The 15,705-nt window shown below is 38.0% G+C and overlaps 1 long non-coding RNA gene across 1 annotated transcript in view; it reads right to left on the bottom strand.

The window, feature by feature from the left end:
• The window catches only part of LOC148214198 (uncharacterized), a 134,877-nt gene that overhangs the window by 108,139 nt on the left and 11,033 nt on the right, over nt 1-15,705 (bottom strand). The window contains exon 2 of the long non-coding RNA XR_015798594.1: nt 6,655-6,730. This is a non-coding gene — a long non-coding RNA (uncharacterized LOC148214198). The remainder of the gene's footprint in view (nt 1-6,654; nt 6,731-15,705) is intronic.

Raw genomic sequence — 15,705 nt, 5'->3', positions numbered from 1 at the left:
TACTCTGTAGTTCCACAATTGGCTGGATAAATGATAAGTGAAAAATCTTTCTCCATTATTTGTTGCAAAGTTGGAATAACAACCAATAAAATAAAATCTTACAAGAATCACAAATGGCCAACCTGACCATTGTCCTTGCCTGGCAATTTGTGTTTGTATTGCCCTCAGAGAGGTTCCAATCATATTACATAGTATGTTGTGTGCTAACTTTTGTATCGAAAAGGAACCCAAGAGCATCTTATTAAATTGTTTATGTCTGGAAAACTGGTCAGCTTATCTCCATCTGGGAGAAGAAACAGTATTTACAGACAACATGCTGATGAAGTCTGTCCTTGCTATGCCCCCAAGAGGCAGACATGAATATGGCTTCCATCCTTCCGCATTCAATCTAATTTTATCCATCTTTCTGCTTGCCAGCCCCTGGATGTCATTATCACATTAAAAACTTCATTTTCTTCTGCAAGTTCAGTCTGGGATTTTCACATTCCATTGTTCTCCTACAAAGACTTGAATGCCTCTGAAGCCATGTCAAACGATGCCAAGCCTTATATTGCTATAACGCAAAGTCAAATACCATCAGGTAGGGTTTTAACATGTGCATCTAATATTTAATATTCAAATATTCATGCAATTTAAGAAATGGGCATAAAGTCTTATTCTTTCTTCTAGTATTTTCAATCTCCAAACATATATGGAACTTTTTCTTGGTCAAATTATTCTGATGGAACATGATAGTAGACATGGCATATTGTTCAATACAGAAAAAAGGCCAAGTAACAAAATAAGGAATTATGATGGCACGATAGTTTCATGAGCCCTTGATTTATTCTTATACTTTCTACATGTTTTGAAGTCCTAATTTCAGTTGGTATGAAGTTCATGATCAGACCCTTTACACCTAGGGCAATTACTCAGCCAAGCAGAACTGAATCAGGAGACTTTGTTCTCTGAGATGGCAGTGGTCAATATATCTCATACCATTCAAATCAAGGTGTACAGTATCCAAAGCAACCCAAGTTATTTTGGCCCCCTAAAATAATCTCAAAAGCATCTCCCCAGCCACGAAAGTAAAAATACAAAATTAACAGATTTAATCATTCATAATTTACTGCCCTAAACCACTAACTTATTACATTATATACTGGCAGCCATTCTGAAATTTGCAATGATGTTCATCATCAGGAGAGAAGATAACTAGAATAGTTTCAATACTTTCCACAATTTATTTTTTAAAAAATCAGAAGGTCTTTGATACTGCCCCTAAAAAAAAGCCATTTTTCTTACTATTATCTGAGCAGTGTCAATGCCTTTTCTTTTCTTTTAAAAAAAAGAACGGCTTCTGTATAGTGCTCCAGAATGATGGGTCACTGTAGGGGAAACAAATGTCTCCCAGGCAGCCAACGAATTGTTGGCTATTGCTGCAGAAAAATAGAAGAACTGGGGCGGGGGGAGGAACAAAAATGCCATGCTGTTACTAGTGTTGAACAATTCTAGCACAGAATCTAAGACGAGAGCAGGATCTCTCTTCCCACTGAAGCATATTTGACAGGATACATCCAATTTGCTGCATACAAATAAGATGGAAAATTTGGGAGAGACCATATCACTCCACTCTTCATACAACTAAACTACTGCTAGGTTCATATATCCCATTATAAACAAGCTACAATATAGCTTATTTAGTTTTGGCTTAGTGAAATATGTGAATTATGGCTTTATGATTCAGTTATGTATAACCAGAGTTCTATGATTTGTTTATGGTTTGGTGTGATGTGTGAACCCTGGCCATAAAATTAATTGCAATATTGATAATACTTAATTGCAAGAATTATAACAAAAGTAGATGGGCATAAAATGTAAAGAAAAAGTTAGGGAACACTAAATTATCAGCTTTAGCATATAAAAATGTCCAACTTTCCATTTTCTATGGCTGTCAGAAATTCCACTATCTGCCTACACAGAATTTTATAACTACTTTTCCCATAATGAAAGGAAGATAGCTGCTCCTTGTTGCTTAACAGTGGGCATCTCTTTTTAGAATTTGTCTCATACATGTTGATTGTTGCAAACTTGATGAGTGCCATATTACATATGCATACTGCCTGTCTTTTTGACTGTGTGGTATTTTATTTAGTGTCTCTAGTATCAAGCATTTTAGACATGAAAATGTATGGCAATTCTACATATATCATTATTGCCTACTAGTGTAAACATCTATTCTGACTTCTTTTACATGGAAGATCCTAGGGAATTACAACTGCACTCAGTAGAGGATAGTGAAGACCTCAGTAATTACTATAATCCATAATCTAGGGAGACTGTAAGGCAATCTTTCACACAAGGGCCTTGCTATGTACTATTAACTTGTTCCACATTTAGGCGTCAAGAGGTTTGGGGGCAGATAACAGCAACGTTTCTCAGAAGCCAACCTCTTCCTGAGAGGAGGGAAGAATTAAAATAATTATGTAACAAATAACGTTAATGCCATTTCATAACAGAAAAGGTAATTCCTTGGGATTTGGGGGAAGGAACATGAAAGCGTTAGAAATGGCTGACAGGAAAAATAACCCGCAATCCAACTGATCAGGTTAATAGCTTTTATTGAAACATAAATGGCCTCTAGCAAGCCTACTATGGTGAATCAAGTTGAACACATGATACTCAAGTAGGCAAAGTCTTTTGGTCTAACAAGAGGTAACAGAGATATAAACTGAAGTAGTGCAGACCAGCCTCCAAGTAGAATTATCTCCAGGAGCTAAGTGACAAAAGTAAGCACACTTATGACAATGCTTCATGCTGATCACTAGGGAAAGCTTTGTGTTGAATGAGATCCTTCTACAAGCTCAGGTCTTTTGTACCAAAATACAAACAACTAGCAATTAAATAAATAATACAATTGATTCAAATATACTTTAACTTTGGTATAATCCTCTGTCATTGTTGTCACAACTGATAATTGATAGCGAAGTTGAAAAAAAACTCTCTCTACTTCTTCCAAGGTTCAAATGTAAAGAGATAATCACTTCTATCCTCCCATCTCATAAAACATCTTGGTTGCCTAAGATGTGCCTAATTCAAAATGGCAGCAATCTCACAAAAAACAAAGATGTGCCTAATTCAAAATGGCAAAAATCTCAGAGTTTCACTTAGTTTGAAGAAGTAAATAAAGAATTGTAAAACTGAAATTTCCATGAAAATGTACATGTGGAATAAAATATGCATACACAAGGCTTTTTATGACTCTGGGGCCTAATATTAATTTGAGCCCCCTTCCTACTTTCTTCTTAACTTCATCAATGTAATTTTCCTTCATTTATTTTGTCCATTGATACCAATGGCCCAATAAATATGAGTGTGTGGAAGGAAACCCAAAATACTGAAATAATCCTTGGATTATATTTTAAGAGCCCTTTGCTGCCCTGAATGAAAAAATATCTTCTTGATAATAACTTATACTAACTATCATTTTGATTTGGCCCATTCAATGCAAGAGGCTATTGCTACATTGCTTCCTTAAAAAGATTCACTTTCTGTGCTAGTCTAGATCCGTGTTTCTCAACCTCAGCAACTTTCAGATGTATGGACTTCAACTCCCAGAATTCCCCAGTCAGCATCTGGCTGGGGAATACTGGAAATTGAAGTCCACACATCTGAAAGTTGCTGAGGTTGAGAAGCACTGGTCTAGATACAGTGAAGTACTCTATCTATTGTCCTCCTGGAAAGAGAATTCCTATAGGCATGTATCTGCTCAGGGTGAATACATCCACTACTAGCTCATCTATTGTGATATCAAATCAAAATGTCTCTGCAAAGTCAGCCTTCAATTTGTTTTCTGAACTGATATGATTTCAACCACCAATTCTAACACCATGTCCAGTACATGATATTGTGGTGCAAATTTCTACCTGGTTTTCACATATTTAGCCCAGTTCTGTTTTGCAATAGAATTAATTTCAGTTTTGTTTGAATCAAGATGTTGATTTAAGGGTTCTGCACACACAGCAAGAAAAGTGTTAACTGCAAGTTCATCCAGCCACAAAATGCCCTGTTCAAATTGTTAGATGAATGTGTGTGTGAGCCTCCATTCCAAGCAGACTGAATGAAGTGAAGCCTGAATGTATTGGAATGAACAAAAGAGGCTTTTACAATCTGCCGATCCAAATTCAACTGCAAGCTGTCTTTAACCACACTTTTCACTGAACACTTGTATTGTCCCTGTGAATACCCACACACAATTCTGCACACAATTCTGCCCCATTGGATATATTTAGTGTCCTTATTTAATGAGGTCAAAATTCATTGGATTCATCCAAGTTGAGTGTAATTAGTTTAGTTGCCTTGCATATCAAAGTGGAAATCAGCTGCCACATTCAGCACAACTTAACTGAACCATATTCAGCTCTATTAATGAAATGAACTCAAGGCCAGTCCCAATGTAATATTCTGCAGCTGAAGCGATTCCTGTGGCTGCATTACTTTGAAGGCACTTAGATGCTGGTCATCTAAGCAACTTGTTCACAGGCCACCACCAAGCTACAGGCTGTCAGGGACACTGTCATGGCTCAGAGAACCAACTTGAAGCAAGTTCATGGATGACTTGTTTGCACAACACATTTCCATAAGCATGCAGCCACTGGCATTGATACAGAATCTAGCCCATTGCTTCAGAACAGTACAAACTTTAGAAAAAGTATATCTTTGTTTTCACTTAAGGTCTATGCTGACAACAGTCAGTCATCATAATATTTAAAAGTCTGATATAAACAAAAAAGAAATGTTTATTTTAAGTGTCATGGATAGATCTAAAAGCAATGAATAAATTTCAACAATGTACAGTATCAGTTAGCTTATGCTAAACATTAGAAAAATGCTGTAAGTTTTGGGGGAAAGTGAAGTGGGAGTGAATGGCTCTGTATCTTAATACACAATCACAAAAGTTTATGATTCTAGGAATCCATTTCAGGAAAATAGAGTCTCTGTAATATTTGACTATTAAAATATTCTGAAGTACACCCATACCTTCAAAATTATTGTGAGAAATAGAGGATAAAAAATTCCCAACAACTGTTTCAGTGTAACTGGATCTATTAAAAGAAATACTCTGCCAGAATAATGCCCATTCAAAAGAGCTTCTATTCTTACAAGTAGGTGACTTTATGAAACTTCTGTTTCAGGAATAAGCCAATTTTAATATGGAGTCTTTTTATATATAAAGTGGCCCTTCAATACAAGGAGCTCTTAAAATACCTGCTGCTGCCTTTTACTAAAGCTTGGGTTCCTGGGTTGGAGGATTGCAAAAGACTGATTTAGCCTGAAAAGTCTTGCATGACTTGGCTTGCAGGCTAGTGCTTCACTCTCCACTTGAATGTGAGAAGGTTTCACTGCTGCATCTGTGTGCCTCACAGCAGACAGTGAACTATCTCAGTTTCTGAGCTCTGCTGAGGATAGATGAGCTCATGTTTCTTTATATAGATATCTCGTCAGATTTCTCTCCATAGCAACACGTCCTGGCATGACAGCCTCTGGGGCTGTGCTGTCAAAAAGCTTGGCTGCTTAGGCTTGATTCTGCATCCTCCCCGTCATTGCAAACAGCCTCCACTCAACAGCAACAAAGCAGAGAGGAATCAGCACAGGTTAAGGAAAAAAAAAGAGGGGGGGGGGTCAGAAGACTGCTTCAGTGCTTCATATTGCCCATGACAAACCTGCCAGCGGGAGAACAGACCATAATGCCTTATGCCACAGTGCCATCTGGTGGTCAGATGCTCAAAGATACTTCCTAAATGTAGAATATGTATACCTTCTCTACTTAGATACATACAGAGATACACACACACACACACACACCATATATACATATACACATGAAAACAGAGAAAAAAACACTAGCCAGAAAATGTACTAGGCAATTTATTTTGTAAAAAATAAAAAAACACCAAATTAGAAACATAAATACATAATGCAATATGTATGATCTCATGCGGAGAAATGACTGAAATGACACAAATGCCAGGAGCCTAATACAAGTCTAATCTAGGGAGGAATGCACAAGTTTTAGAAAGAGGTACTTCCCAAAACCAAATGAAGCACCTCTCTTCGATGCATTAAGCAGCCCTGGCTTTTGCAAGCTCACATGCTGCTTTTCTCATGGGTGCCCACTAATGAAACCAGTGGATACGTTACCTTTGCACGCACACACAGATAACCTGAGACAGCTTTCAAAGCATTCTGAATGGCCCTACAAGATGCAGCTACTTTAACATTTTGAAAAGTGTTGCACCGTTCAGTATGAAAAAAAAAACAGTATCACATCCATGCTACAGTTCAAATCACCTCTCTGTTTAATTCCTAAAGGTCCTCATTCAAAGAAACTCCTAGGGCCAAAACATCTTTCTGTCAGTTCTCTGTACAGGGAGGAAAGAAACTCATCAACACTTTATCTGCTGCTTTGAATCAGGAGGTGCTTTCATGCCACCTTCTGTCTTAACAGCGAAATACCACATGTACAGCACTAAAGGAGAAAAAAATACTAAGAGGTACAAGGAGAGAATCAGGCCCATTCAAAATTAAGGTTGAGTTTTTCATTTAGTTTTAATAAATAAATATTCCCTCCTGCCCAAAAAAACTAGTTTATAGAACTGCATAGCCAATTCTTACCTGTCAGAAGCTTCTGCTTGAGTTGAAGGTCACAAGAAACTGGGAAGAGATTGATAAAGCCCTTCATTATCCAAGCCTGTAAACAGAATGGAAGAAAAATAATACGATTTTCTTACCAAACATAAGAAAATGAATAATAAATTAATAGATTAAAGAGATGGACTGGGGGAAGGAGGTATTGACAAACGTATTTGAAACTATCTGCATTTGTCCCAGGTCATGTTGACAAACTGGGAGAATACATTTTTGAGTGATAATCTTGTAAGAGAACCTGTCTTCATTAACTTTCAAAATTAATTTCTTTAATTTTCTCACATTCCCATGAGTCTGGCTTTGTCTCATCTTCAAGTCATGGTTTACACAGCTTTATCCCAATGATATCTGCCCACAAAACAGCAACTAGAAGCAGAATATAAAAGAGAATCCAAAGAACCAAGACAAGCTTCAATATGTCTGTGGCTCCTTCTCTTGCCATAGCAAGAGTTCTGCTCAAGATCCCTTGTGGGAACCCTCCAAGTATCTGGAACTGAGGCAAGTAACTTAGCTGGATTAAAGGGAGATGAAGTTTGAAATTGGAAGGCAACAGCTTACTATTATAATTGTTAGGGGACATGATTAAGATGTAAAACACTACCATGGGAGATTACCCTCAGCTACAGTCTCAGGCTGATCAGGTTCCTGCACCCACAATTTGCATGGTTTATCTTAATAGGCTACTTTTGGGGGAACCAAGCAACAAATAGAGGGTGAGCAATCCAGGCAATCCAGACTGAATATATAGTTGAGGGGACTCCCAACTCTTCTTGCTGGAAGTTCCATCCATGCAGATCATTTCATTGGCAATTTGAGGAAAAGAACTCCCTGTACTCAAGGGTAAAACTATGCAACTAAGATGGTGTGTAGTGTGGCCTTTGGAAAAGAAATAATAGGGAAAAGAGCTACTGTACTCAAAGCAATGTGGTATTGTTTAAAAGGAGCAAAATGGAAGGGACTGCACACTTCTTTTCTGCACACACTGAATGTGTAAATATCCCATTTACTTATAGCAAACTCATTCTCATTCTATTTATGTAGCCATATGGTTACCATTCACATGCAAGAGGCAAGTACATACAAGCTTGGGGAAATCCTGAAGTTTGAAGACATAAATTGTTAAATATGTTATAAATAATTAAGGGGCAAAAGCCTCCAAACAGCTAAATCATGATCAAGAAAGGTGAATGGCACAGAAGGATCATGGTGCCTGACCAGGGGCTAAAATGTGGATAGAATACACTAAAAATGCATCTAACTAGTGGCATGAGTAGCAGGTTTCATAGTGCACAGCTCCCAGCTGTCCTTTCATGGTTTTTTCCCTGTGTGAGGCACTGTCGTGCTCTCTCTGCCTCTTCCCTAGGAAGAAGCAACAGTCATCTGCAGCCAGAATAGAACCATGCTTTCTAGTTCAAAGGTTTTCCTTCATTGGTTCACCATCCTTCTTTCTTGGAATTTTAAAACTTAGTCACTAAGAGCTTGAGACTTCCTCCTCAGGCAGCACCCCCTGGCCTAACTGGATTGGCAGTTTTTGTGTTTGAATTACAGATGACAGAAAGTAGCTCTTTTTCCAGTAGTTCCTGCTCGTACTTTTTGGGGCCCACCAATGGACCTCTCACCAAGAACTTTCTGGCCCTGAACACAGGGCTTAGTGGCTTTTTTGCCTAGTTCTTTCTTGGCCCCAGCTTCTTCTGTTTCCCATTTCCTTGAGTTTTACCAGCCTGCCAGCACCAAAATCCCAGCTCTCTCACCCTTGCTCTGGTTATTCTTAGGCTGCCTGCTTCCTTTGCCATCCATAAGTCTCAGTCCCATTCTGTCCAAGGCCCGCTCCTCTTGCCTCTCTCAGCTTACTTCATTTCTTTTAGGCCATTTTCATCTCCATTCCCCTTTCTTCAGCTCTTTACAGCTGTCTTGTAACCCAATTTACTGTTCCATGATAACGATTTGCCCTTCTGCTAGCCACTGTCTGGGCCCTGTCATTGTCTTCCCTTTGTTTGCCGTGAAGCAAGAATAATCAGTTTTACTGAAAGCCAAGGGCCACTCATGTACATGACTTGGCCCCACTCACTGACCTTCCCAATTGATAAATTGGGAAGGTCAGTGAGTGGGGCTAAGTCATGTATATGGGCAATGCTAGGATCTTTACACAAATGAAATTTTAAAGCTAAAATTAAGGTAGTCAAAATACTAAATGTTAAATGTTAAAATGTTGGTGACATTTTCATGGGGCAATTTCCATTTTTAAGAGAACAAAAACCCAAATACAAAATCATCCAAATCAGTAAACCATCTTAGAAGATACCTCTGGCTTCCCTATTCTCTAAGTGTATTAGAGAAGATGAAAATGTTGATAACAACTGTCATTTCAGCCAGCTTGCAAAAGTAACCCCCAGACTTCAACGAAAATCATGCTTGTTTATCACCTCCCTATACTCCAAGGCTGGCTCAAGATTTCTGGCCTTAATATCTGAGTCAGATAAAATGGCATCAAACCTAACACACATATTTAAGTGGACCTGGCTGTAAGACACAGACCTCCAATATACCTGAAAAAACAGGATAGTTCAGGCAAGCACTTGAGATTTATGGCTTTTCTCTCCTCCATGTGTCATATTTTATTTTCCTTAATAGTAGGGACAACCTTGCTAGTCTCTACCATTCAGACATCAGGAAGAAGAGGAAGTCTATGCCTGGTCTTTCAGAATCTTCTCCAGCTGTGGAATTATTGAGAACTGTCAAATAGAGAAAGTACCCTTATCTAGAGTCAACACTATGAACCTACATGCCTTTCAATCATACCCTTCACTGACAGTGTCTGTCAATATTATTTTTATAAACTACTACAACTCAAAACTCAACAGCACTTTTTGATACCTTTATCTAAAAAAAACCAAGCCTGGTAAATGCAGCAAGTAAAAAGAAGCAGATTGGGGCTTGAATATCCCTAGCAAGCGCAACCCGTTTCACTCCATTTTTGCTTGAGATGTTACAGAGCAGTTTTCTCCTTCCCAGTGCCTTCTTTATCAGCTGGAATTCAACTCCTATAACCCTGGAGCCAGCGTGGTGGCTGATCATAAGAGCTGTCTAAGGAGTTGAATTTCAACACCTCTGGAGGGCAAAGGGCTGGAGAAAGTTGTTGCAGAGGGCGCATGCATTGCCAGTTGTTAATTTCTATGAAGAGTTGCCTGATAGTTCAAGCATGCAAGCCTAAAAGTTGCACTACTGGCAAGATATGTGAGCCCAGATTCAAGCAAATACAATCCAAATCTTCTGCTCCAGAATCCTTCTGCTCTATTCCTGCAGAACAGCTTTCCAACATGAATTCCTCATTTCTGATCACTACTTCCATCTTTCTCAGCTAGACTTGCTAATGTAAAAGAATGATAGAAGTTTTAGGCAATGACTTCTAAGCATGGATGATGTTTGATTTGTGGAATGGGAATCTATTCTTGAGCCATATCATCTTCAACGTTTTTCTTTATAATTTCATGTTGTTTCTGTTCCACATCCATTGGCAACTTAAAATTTATATTTTAAAATCTTATTTAAATAAGCACTTGAATATTTTAATGTAGGTATATGCATGTGCATGCACGTACATGTCTTCAAGTCATTCGTTATACCTGGCAACTGCCCAGACAAGTCCCTGAAGTTTTTTCAGAAGTGGTTTGCCATTGCCTCCTTCTTAGGGCTGAGAGACAGCGATTAGCCCAAAGTCACCCAGCTAGCTTTGTACCCAAGGCAGAACTAAACTCATAGTCTCCTGGTTTCTAGCCTGGTGCTTTAAACCACTACACCAAACTGGCTAATACCAGCATACACTCTTTCAAAATATGTTCATCACCTGATATTCTGATCAATATAAACTGCATCATAATATTTGGAGAAGTGCAGAAACTGGTGATAGTTTAATCAAGTTCTGCGAAGTGATGCTGCTTTACAGAGCCGCCTTAACGGCAATTGCTGAAACAAAATGGAGAGTTGATGTAGAAAAGCAAAGTGCTTTGACTTGATGCCACCGATCGAAGCACTGAGACAATCAACTTTGCTTTGCCTGCCCTCTTCGCTTCAACAGAAATGTCTTCTGCATATGAACAGGCTTTGCTTTATAGAGCCACATTGAAAGAACATTTTGCCAAAGGCTCAATTGAAGCAAGAGTCCCTTTGAGGCTTCACACGCAGATCTAACCATTAAACTCTGGGCTGCTCATTGAAGAGATAATTGCACATGGGAATTCATAAAGATCGATTTCTCCAGCATCCCTGCTTCCTTTTGGTCAAAAGCAAGGCAGAGAAGCAAAAGGCATGACAGCTGATGATCCCAGCACATTGCTTTCTTTATACTGATTTTCAAAGTGTTATACAGGCTGGCTAGAATATCTAGAAGTCAAAGTGCCACTTCCTCTGAAAAGTAACAAATTAGAAGGTATGCACATCTAATTAATTGTGCATATCCTCTCCCATTAATGTTTGGATATGCACACTATGTTCTCAACAAAGACAGGATGATTTACAAAAATGACAATATATACTGATTTGTAGATTTAAAATGAAGAATGTTTTTAAAAAAGGAAACATAACTTTGATACAGGTAGTCCTCAACTTATAATCGCAACAGGCCAAGAACCAAGAAATTCATTGTTAAGCAGTACAGTCATTAAGTGAGGCATCATGTGACCACGCCCAATGTTATGACATTTTGCGGTGGTTGTTAAGTGAATCACCATGGTCATTAAGTGAATCACATGGTTCCCCATTGATTTTGCTTGTCAGAAGCCAGCTGAAAAGGTCGCAAATGGTGATCACATGACTCTGGGATGCTGCAACCATCATAAATATATGCAGGTTGCCAAGTGCCCAAATTTTGATCACATGACTATGAGGACGCTGCAATGGTGGTAAGTGTAAGAACTGGTTGTAAGTAACTTTTTCTAGAGCCATCGTAACTTTGAATGGTTGCTAAATGAATGGTCGTAAGTCAAGGACTACCTGTTTTCTAAGGATTCTACAGATCTCATTACAACCAGCAGAGCTTGTTCAGGGAGATTTAAGTGATTGGCATCCTCCATCTGCCCAGGGGGCCATGTTAAAAACAGAAGGACCAACAGAGACAATTTAACTCCCATGCTTCTTATTCCAGCAGACCGACAGCTTTGACAACTGTGCAGCACCTTATATATCTTCTGCAGGGCCTCATTTGCCACAGAGGTTTAGCACTGCCCAGGCAAGGATCATCTTTGAAAAGAACATAAGGTCAATTACTGTTTCCAATTACTAAAAGAAATGTAAAGAGAAAACAATGTGTTTTTTTAACTCAGTAGCTGAGAACTACTAGTTATCATAAAAAGAACATTTATAATAAACAAAAATGTTCTATTTTTTTCCAACCTTAAGAGAATTATTCATAATGTATACAAATGAGAAGCAGCATGCTAATATTTAATAAATAAACATAAAATAAATTCTAGTCAAAGAGGATCAGTATGCCTGGCAATCTCCAAAACAGTTTTGCATTTCAAAAATAACTCTTTTATGATAGTACAGCACTTAAATTAAGAAAAAAACAGAAATTATACTGTGCTTCCGTTAAGGTTACTTTTCAAAATTTGCACAAACTTTATCAAATGCACCTTCCTGAAATAAAAAAATTTGACTACTTTCAGGTTTAGTCCCATAAGGCTTATGTGTTCTGATCAATATGTTGTGCTCTTTTGCCAAAACCTCTTTTAAGTTCTCATCATTTACTTCTGTTTCAGTTCATTTCAGAAGAAATGGACAAGGGAGAGAATAAGAATACAAGCAATTTTTGAAGTTGCAATCTAGACATCTTAGTGGTCATAAAACAGCACTGGGTCAATTCCAATGAACAGTGGAGGAAACAGACAGGAATATATCACACAGATCCATAGAGAAGAAAGTCCTATTAGTTCAGTGCAGCCTACCTTGAAGTGGAATTGCCTTCAAGGAACTTGGTAGGGGAAAGCAGATTTGTTATCATTTTACTCCATTGCAAAAAACAAATATGACAAGGGAAATGCAAGGAAGGGGGAGGTTCTGGCCAACTGTTTTTTAGTCTTTCTACTGGTGAGTTAGAGAAACAGTGGTCAGCTCAATGGGAGGAAGAAACAGTCTGAGGAGGCCACCAACAAAGACAGTCATATAGTGGCCCAAAAATGCTACACACTTTACAAAAGGCAAAGGTGGTACATATCTAAAGCAATCCCTTGTAATATAAAATGTTAGAAATATTATCTTTTGTTTTCTTAAAGAGGAATAATCTTTTATATATGGAAACCTGGGGAACATTAATTATAGAATTTGATTTGTGCATTTTGCAACAGATGAATCAAAGGCACTGCAATTAACTTTCAGAAGACAATATGAAAAACTGTCAATAATGGCATAGTTTCTTGTTTCAGTCAGGGAACAGATATAAGAGAGAGATTTCTGTGTTTCAGAAACAAACAGATGAAGACCCAGTCATGGATATTTAAGACTAAATTGCTAATACAGTAATAAGAGCCTATTTCTCCTCCCTTTCCAAAGCAGTTTGACAAATTTAAGTGGCCAGTGGAGTCATCTTCACAGGTTACATGGTTAGATTCTCAGAATACAAAGTTAGTAAGTTGGCCAGTCAAAAATAATTAAATGTAGTTTGAAATATACAAGGAAGGGCTGGAAACATCCCCTGGCTCTCAAGAAATGGCACCTGCCTGATTCTGATACTGAGTTCAAAGTTCCTGAACAGAAAAATATGATTTTCCAAGGAACTATGACCATTGACTAAAATGTTTTTTTTTTTTTAACAGCAAGAATATCTGGGTGAAAATAGTTGAAAAAATCTACCACATATCCTGCTGCTTCCACTGAAGAATTTAAATCACTGAATATTTTTGGAGTCAAAATCCTATAGCTATTAATTCTGAATCCATGGAACCATGAAAGCATATTTATGTATCTTGAAATAAGAGGAGAGCACAGATGAGACCTGCTGAGTTCCAGTAACATAATCCAATTTATCAGGGATAATACAATAACAATTTGCCATTGATGAATTTATCCAAATATGGATTCCTTTTAATGACATTCTAGAAAGAACTTTGGGATTCCTCGAAAGTTCTTTTGGAGGAGACTTACCAATCAGACACACATTTTAATTATCTACTTTCTCCAAACTGTCATATTTCCCAAATGGAAGCAGTTTAGTAACAAAGCAGTAAAATCTGTGCAGGCATACATTCTGTCACGAAACATTAGACAGTGTACCAAAGAATCTTGGATCTTTCCCAGGACCACCTCTTCCTCTAGAGACACCTGTATAGACAATAACTTAAAGTGCTTCCATGATATTTCCATGAAAATCCTTCAAGAAAATACTTTCAATACTGTATATCAAACCACAGATACAGTAACCAAAGAAGTCTATGGAATGAGAAATAGGGAAACGTTTCATGCTTTCCTCTAGAGAAAGTCTTAATAGGATATTAACTCAAATATTATTTCCTGAGACAATCTTTTTTTCTTGCCACTGAACATTTGACATTTATAAAGGTCTTTCCTGAAGCTGTTTTTGTTTACTTTGCAATTTTGTGGCTCAAATGAGACCTAGCCTGTTCCCCAACAATGCTCAAAGTAGAGCAATCTTATTCCCCTATATAAAAATCAGAAGTTTTCATCAGCAGTAGCTTTATCAGCTTGGAATAAGCCCATCTGTCTGCTGAATATAATTTAAATGGTTTAAATCCCCAGGGAGCTAGGAAAACTTCTTGTAGTCTCTGGGCTACATTCTCCTATTAAGTTTTCCTGAAATGTTATCAAAGTCAATTAAAATATAGCCCCAGAACTTTTCCTCCAGTTTAATTAAACAGACCATTTTAAGCCTAATGTGCTTCACAAAACAGATGCTTTAGAGGCTGCAGAAAAACTGGAAAGCACATGTTCCTAATTCATTAGTAATTATTTGGCACCCTGCATCTGCCTGAGGATTGGTAGGAATAATCAATTCACATAAATAAAAATGATGCAATCATAAAATGCACTCACCACTTTTTCCAGGTCAAACAAAGATCAATCCAATAACATTTCTTTAAGCAACACTGACAATAGCTATAAACTGTTTGGGAACTGCTACTAGGGCAACACACACACCCCAGCTCACTTCCAATCTGCATTAAGGATAGTGTAGTCCAGTGATAGTGAACCTATGACATGCGTGTCAAAGGTGACATGCCATGATGTTTTGGGTGACATGCCAGCATTCACCAGCACCTGACAACAACTATTCTCCCTGTTTGAGTTACCAAAGAAACTGAGTTTTACTCGTATTTCATTTTTGCAATTATTTGACGTTTCTTTATATAATACATAGCACTATACATGATTGGACTGCATTTTTTATTTTAATAAATGAATATGTAAAGAATTGTTTCTCTTTGTTCGGGGGCGTGGGGGGTTACACGCCAACAGAATCAAGTTAGGCATTTTCTGAATTTTTGACACACAAGCCCAAAAGGTTCACCATCAAACCTGTAAATGAAAGATAATGTGCAACAATGCTGCTCATGAGCAATGAAGGGAATGGGGACACTCACTGACAGTAAGAATCCTGAAAGCTGTTACCAATTTATGAAGCAGCTCAATTCAGTACTGTGAAGTATCAGGCTGAGAAGATAGAAGTGGTAAGGCTGTGTATTTAGTTATGTAAATGACAGGGAAGCCAAGGAGGATAAGGACTTAAGTTGCATTCACAGACAAGCTAAAAAGTAGAATATAAAAACTAGGAGATAAAAAGAAAGGTAGAAGTGCTGTTGTTAGCAACCAGATGAGGGGAAGCGAGGAACTGGAGGCACAGAAACAGGGCAACAAGCAGACGGAGAAAGAAAATCTTTATTTCTCTCTTTACATCACCAAATTGTATATGCCAATTCTAGCAAAGAAACGTCTTTGCATAGAAGTTCATCTGCCTGAGCATGCGAATGCAGGTCTGAAACCTCTTCCTGGTCCTGCCTCCTGCTTTTG

Source organism: Python bivittatus, unplaced genomic scaffold, assembly GCF_059951505.1.
Source record: "Python bivittatus isolate LINGU-HERP-01145 unplaced genomic scaffold, Pbiv_v1 ctg000700_np1212, whole genome shotgun sequence".
Lineage (NCBI taxonomy): Eukaryota > Metazoa > Chordata > Lepidosauria > Squamata > Pythonidae > Python > Python bivittatus.
The sequence above is the reverse complement of the archived record's forward strand: the minus strand, read 5'-3'. Positions and strand labels throughout refer to the sequence as shown.